This window comes from Morus notabilis, unplaced genomic scaffold (genome assembly GCF_000414095.1).
Source record: "Morus notabilis unplaced genomic scaffold, ASM41409v2 Scaffold307, whole genome shotgun sequence".
Classification (NCBI taxonomy): Eukaryota; Viridiplantae; Streptophyta; class Magnoliopsida; order Rosales; family Moraceae; genus Morus; species Morus notabilis.
Genome location: NW_010361515.1, coordinates 882,493 through 889,370, shown reverse-complemented (window position 1 = coordinate 889,370; position 6,878 = coordinate 882,493). Strand labels below are relative to the sequence as shown.

Genomic DNA, 6,878 nt, shown 5'->3' with positions numbered 1-6,878 from the left:
ATTCTCACAAGTTCTAGAGAGAAAATATGAGACTGACAGCAAGACGACAGAAAACTGAATATTAAAAGCTCTTCAAAACCTTAGGCTAACCCCTCTACTTATAGTGTTCAGAGGTTGCCTGTCAAATAAGGAAATAAATAGTAAAACTAGAAAATTATAAAAGAAAATAAAATAAAATAAAATTACACATAAATTAGGAGAAATCATATATTTGATTTGGGGAAGAAATCTAGTAATTTGAGGAGAAGAAATCTAGTAATTTGAGGAGAAGAAATCTAGTAATTTGAGGAGAAGAAATCTAGTAATTTGAGGAGAAGAAATCTAGTAATTTGAGGAGAAGAAATCCGGATTCAGCACATCATCTGGACACGTGTCGAAGCTTGGTTGGAGGCAGGGAATTGAGCCACCACGTGTCGCGCTCGGAGTAACTGGCGTGTGCTGGCAGAAGACTGTCGCGGGGACAGCTAGGACCCGCCAGGACAGCTGGCGCTCACAGAAAGGAGAAGCAGGCTGGCATCGTAGGTGTGGGAGCCACGCGGAATTTGAGTTGGAACGCGCTAGAGATAGCGCGTGCACGGGACGCGCTCTAGTGGCCTGGCGGTACGAATGACGTGCGCGAGGAAAATTCAGGAAGCGCGGAAGAGCTGGGGCCCATGCGGAGAAAAGTGATGTAGCGGCTTGGCTCGGCTTGATGGCTCAATGGGCTGACTGAAATTATCTGAAAATATGGCTTTCATGGCTTTTTCTTGTGTAGCTTTTTACAGTGCTTTCATCTGTAAATAATTAAGCAAAAACTAGACAAATTCCAATTAAAAATATTATGAATAAACATAATGAAATTGTTTAATTAAAGCTTAAATATTTTAATATTATATAAATCAAAAGCAATATTTAGGATGCATTTTCATGCACTAATCACAACCCATAACCAGCTTATTGCTAGTCTCTAGCAATCCAAGCGTAAGAGAAATCATGTCACAAAGAAAATCTGAGTCTCAACAAGCTTAGTCACCTGAGTATTTCAAACAAACTGTCAGGAAGAAGTCAAAAGATACTATCACAATTATTTCAGTCATAACTCCAGAGTCGTGTGTGTGTGCTTCAAACTATAACCTTCTTACCACTGACCATAACACATGCAGCTTTGAAAAATTCACCAAGTAGAAGCCTCAACTCCATTGATCTCACAGGTGTCAGAAATATTTGAGTGCAAAGGTTTTCTCTCATGGAGTTGGAAATGAAACAATCAACGCTCAGTGTGAGGAAGGTCAAATTTAGGACAAACAGTCAAACGAACATTGACCAAAAGATAGGTTAATCAACTACTAGAACATTCCACCATTCTTACCACAACCAACTTTTGGGATTTCATTCGGGTCAAACAGAAATTTACAGAGATGATCTAAGAGCCAAAGAAAAAAAAATGCATAGGAAAATTATTTTTTTTTTTGTTTTTTTGTTTTTTTTGTTTTTTGTTTTTTTGGCAAGAGACTACCTGAAGTGAATGTATAAAGGTGTTCTTTTAACAAACAACTATATAGCATCGAATGTGATTAACACCAAACTAAAGGATCTGTGAAATGTTACTCTTGCTCAGTTTTTTTTTTTTTTAAAGAAAAATAAGAAATGAGGCTCTATTACATAAGATCATTCCTATCTAACCCAAAATCCGTCCCTCAAGTATATGCACCAAGCATACTACTAACCATGTAATGATGTTCTATTAGTGATTTTACCAGCTCAAAAGATCAATGAAAGTTCAAAAGTCGTTTTCTCTACTCTCTTGACTCACTAAAAATCAAGCACTTAAACTCGAGAATTTTCTCAACTGACATGCATTAACATTCATCTTACCACAAGGTTTAGCACGTGCAAAAAGAAACTCTGGAAGTCATTTCTTAGCAACCAAGACAGCAAAAATTGACCCAAACCAATCATTTTGAATCATACTCAGACAACTTTGCAAAAATTTTAACCCAAATATCAACATGACAAAAATCACTCTTACGCATGAATATGCCCACCACCCCCAACCAAAATCAGACAGTGTCCTCAGTGTCAAAAATTATGGAAATATATAGAAAGAAGACACATGGACGATGAGCATTCCACATATGTGCACAACTTGAGCTTCCTAATATGATTCTCCAAAAACTCACACATAAAAAAAATGTAAAAAGAAACGAAGAAAATAGAAAATGAAAATATGATACAGGATATGTGAGCAAACTACTCATGGCTGGTAAATGGGGTCGTCGAGAATGATCTCTTCAACCTGGTTCACTCGCTCTAAGTAATTTTTCAGACGCTGGCCATTTACTTTGAAGATTCTCCCATCGGTCGGGTCCTCAACCTCAACAGCACCATTGGGAAAAACGCGTTTCACTATGAACGGGCCAGTCCACCGCGACCTCAACTTACCAGGGTGGAGATGCAAACGGGAATCATAGAGATGAACCCACTAATTCGACTCAAAGTTCTTCCTCAGGATCTGCTTATCATGAGCCGCTTTCATTTTTACCTTGATCCTAGAATTGCGCTCTTTCAGCATGTCGATCAATCGTTGTTCTTGCAATGGATCAAGTTTAGATAAGATGATGACTGGGAATGTGTCTTCATCTCCCAATAATGCATCTTTTAAGCCCTCAGATGGTTGGGCTAGCTTGACTTTTGGAGCCTCCTCAGTGGATGATTTCGGTTTTTCTCCTTCTGTTGGGAGCTCCTGAAAACATGGTGACCCAAACTTAGTTCCTCTGTCCTGTGATTCTTTGAAAATGGTAGCAATGGTAGCCACCTCACAAGGATCGGAACTCTCAGATTCAAAATTTTGGAGGAGGTTTTCAAGATCTTTAGAGTTGCTTTACGGCAGAACCTCCTCCTCAACAAGTGTGTCGATCATAAATGTTTGGTGACACTCGTCGTCATCACGTGGTTGCTTTTGAATATGAAAAATATTCACCTCAAGGGTCATATTCCTGAAAGATATCTTCATGAGACCATTCCTACAATTGATAAGTGCGTTTACTGTGGCAAGAAAATGTCTTTCCAGAATGATGGGAGTGGATGACTCCATATCCACCACAGATTGTGTATCCAAGACAAGAAAGTCCACGGGGTAATAAAACTTGTCAACTTGCAACAAAACATCTTCCACTATTCCCCGTGGTCTCTTAATGGATCTATCGGCTAGTTGCAGAACCACAGATGTGGGCTTAATCTCTCCAAGCCCTAATTGCAAGTAGACCGAATAAGGCATGAGGTTCACACTCGATCCTAGGTCTAATAATGCTTGGCCGAATTCGCGTGTCCCAATGGTGCAGGAAATGGTGGGACACCAGGATCTTTGTACTTCAGTGGTGTCTTCTGCTCAATCACCGCGCTTACTTGTTCCGTCAAGAATGCAGTCTTCTTGACATGGTGCTTTTTCTTTATAGTGCACAGATCCTTTATAACCTTGGCGTAGGCCGGCACTTGCTTGATCACATGTAGTAAGGGAAAATTGATCTTCAATTGTGTCAAGTGCTCCCGGATCTCACTTTAGTTTTCCGGCACTTTCCCAGCAGGTCAGAGAGCCTGAGGGAAGGGCACCTTTACCGGAATTTTTGTTGGCTCTTCTTTCTCCTAAGCTGATTCTTCATTACTCGAAGTGGTTGTACTTGTCGATGGCGTGTCTAAATTCTTAGCACTTCGAGTAGAGATGGCGTTAACTTCCTTGATATTTTGACCTTCAGAGTTGGAAGTTTGAGCCATGTGTTGTCCTCTCAAATTGGACTGGGCTTGTGATGGAAATCTACCGCGCTCCTGAACGGTTAAAGCTTCTGTCAGCTTTGTGATCTGACTTTTGATTTCCTTGTTCTCTTCCACCAACTGCGTGAGCATCGAATCAACCATTTGATTCGTCTTATTTTACGCGTCCATAAAAGCTTTTAGGGTATCCTCTAGAGAATTCCCTTTCGGCTGTATGTTATTCTGAGGCACAAAATATGTCCTTGGTGGTTGAGATTGTTGCTCTGATCTCCATTGCCCTCCAGATGATTGTGCTTGTTGGTTCGAATCTCGCCAACTGAAATTCGGGTGGTTTTTCCAACCAGGATTATAAGTTTCTGAGAAAGGTGTATATGGTTTTCCGTATACGCCTAAAGCGTTGCACTGCTCCTCGTATACCCCTCTCATTTCACTTAAAGTGTGGCAATCCTGAGCTAGATGACCCATTCCACCACAAACTAAACAAGGCTCATGTGCCTCTGTCCTTGCCACCATGTTGGGTCATCTACTATCTTTACTTTTGAGGGCCTCAATTTGCTTTGTCAAAGCTTCAACTTGGGCCTTAAGGCTATCCTTTTCCCTCAATTGATAAACTCCAGCTGGTCGGGACCTACTGGTGCTCTCAGTAGCACTCGGTCCAGTCCAAGTATGAGCTTTCTCAGCTAACTTGTTCAGGTACTCGATAGCTTCATCAGGATCCTTCGGGAAAAAATCTCCATTGCACATCATCTCAACAAATTGGCGCTCTCGGATTGTGAGTCCATCGTAGAAATAGCTTACGAGGCGCCAACTTTCATATCCATGGTGGGGACATAGATCTAACAGATCCTTAAAACGCTCCCAAGCTTGATAGAGAGTTTCGTTTTCCTTCTGAACGAAATTCGAGATCTGTCGTTTCAAATTGTTGGTCTTATGGTGTGGGAAATACTTGTTGAAGAATGTCGTCGTCATTTCTTCCCACGTACCAATAGACCTGGGCCTAAGATAATACAGCCAGCTTTTGGCCTTGTCCTTCAGATAGAAAGGGAAAAACTTCAATCTGACAGTGTTTGCGGCCTCAGCACGGCTGTGAAAGGTGGCCACCACCTCTTCAAACTCCCGAATGTGTACATATGGATTCTCGTTCTCTAATCCGTGAAAGGTTGGGAGAAGTGCGATCATGCCCGGCTTAAAATCCGTAGGCGGTGCATTCGGTGGGAACATGATGCAAGATGGGGTGGCCGTGCACGTTGGGTGCAAGTAATCTTGCAACGTCCTCTACTGAACTTCCTCATGTTGTGCCATTGCGAATAGATTTTCAAATGTGAATTCCAACGACGAGTGCGAAGACGGAGACGTAGAAGATGAGTCAGATATAATTTCACTAAGGGTTTCTAAATCTGGACGTTGAGCAAATCTCCCTAGTTCGTCTCTATATCGATGCATTCACCCTAAGCGGCTCTTTTTTTATTTTTTTTTATTTTTTTTTATTTTTAATCAAAAAGAAAATAATTATATAGTAACGTAAATTGTAACCACCGAGAGTGCTCCCAGGAAAGACTATAGCTCTTGGCTCAATGAATAGTCTCCTAGACAGAGCAACGCTCCCAGGAAAGATTGGTGGGGCGAGGCCCACTTAAGTACTAACTTTTCTAAACAGAACTCCCTCAGATTGTACTTTCCACGTAACCACACAATTATTCTCAAAATCAATTATTAAATTTTATTGAGTAAATTATGAAATGAAATCTAATTAATGGAAACTATTCCTAAGGTCAAAAGCCTAGATCTACCAAATTATGAAATTCCTAGATTAGAAATAGTCAATTACTTACAATCCTAATTATAATCCTAAGAATTAATGTAAACTATAAAAGGAAAAATTAAATTAGGCAACAATTAAAATATACAAATGAGGAAACAAAATAAAATCTTAATTTACCAAAAATAAAACATTACAAAATCCAATCACAATAAATTTTAAAACTAAAAAAAAATAAAATTAAATTAACACTAAAGCAAGTCCTAAATTTTCTCTCACAACTAAGGAAACTAAATAAAAAGAATTGGAATGAAAAGAGATTTTTTTAATATATTTATATATATATATATATATATATACACACGGAAACAAAGAGAGAAACGAGAACGATAATGATCAGTGACTCAAAAAAAAATTTTGTTTTTTTTTTTAAATAAGAAACGAGAAAGAGAGGAAGAAAAGAAAATAAATAAAAATCTATAATAAAAAATGTATAATGTAACGTAACAGAGAAGAACGAACAGCAAACAAAAGTTTTTTTTTTTTAATAGTGGCTAAAAACAGATCACGCAAATCAAGAAATAAAAACTGAATAAATAAATAAATAAATAAAGCACTTACCTCTTTGGCTCCAAAATTTACTGATCAGTCTTGCTAGTAGCACCTCCCCGGCAACGGCGCCAAAATTTGATTAACGCCCAAAAGTGATATTCACAAACGGTCAATTGTAGCACAGAACAGAGAGATGACAAAATAACAAGAATGATTAACAGAATAAGAGCGTTAGAGAAAAGTGAATTAAAGAATTAGAAATAGTCAATTACTTACAATCCTAATTATAATCCTAAGAATTAATGTAAACTATAAAAGGAAAAATTAAATTAGGCAACAATTAAAATATACAAATGAGGAAACAAAATAAAATCTTAATTTACCAAAAATAAAACATTACAAAATCCAATCACAATAAATTTTAAAACTAAAAAAAAATAAAATTAAATTAACACTAAAGCAAGTCCTAAATTTTCTCTCACAACTAAGGAAACTAAATAAAAAGAATTGGAATGAAAAGAGATTTTTTTAATATATTTATGTATACATACGGAAACAAAGAGAGAAAGGAGAACGGCAATGATCAGTGACTAAAATAAAAAAAAAATTTTAAATAAGAAACGAGAAAGAGAGGAAGAAAAGAAAATAAATAAAAATTAATAATAAAAAAATGTATAATGTAACGTAACAGAGAAGAACGAAAAACAAACAAAAGTTTTTTTTTTTAATGTTTACAGAACAAGGAATCAAAACCCCGAATTGGGTCACTCAACAGAAGTTCATCTCTAACCTCACCAAGAAAACTCTAGCCTATCTTGCA

The 6,878-nt window shown here is 37.7% G+C and overlaps 1 non-coding gene across 1 annotated transcript; it reads left to right on the top strand.

The window, feature by feature from the left end:
* Positions 1-4,561: 4,561 nt before the first annotated feature.
* LOC112091944 lies at positions 4,562-4,668 on the top strand. Its single transcript, XR_002902363.1, has one exon. It is a non-coding gene; the product is annotated as a small nucleolar RNA R71 (small nucleolar RNA).
* The last annotated feature ends 2,210 nt before the right edge of the window (positions 4,669-6,878 follow it).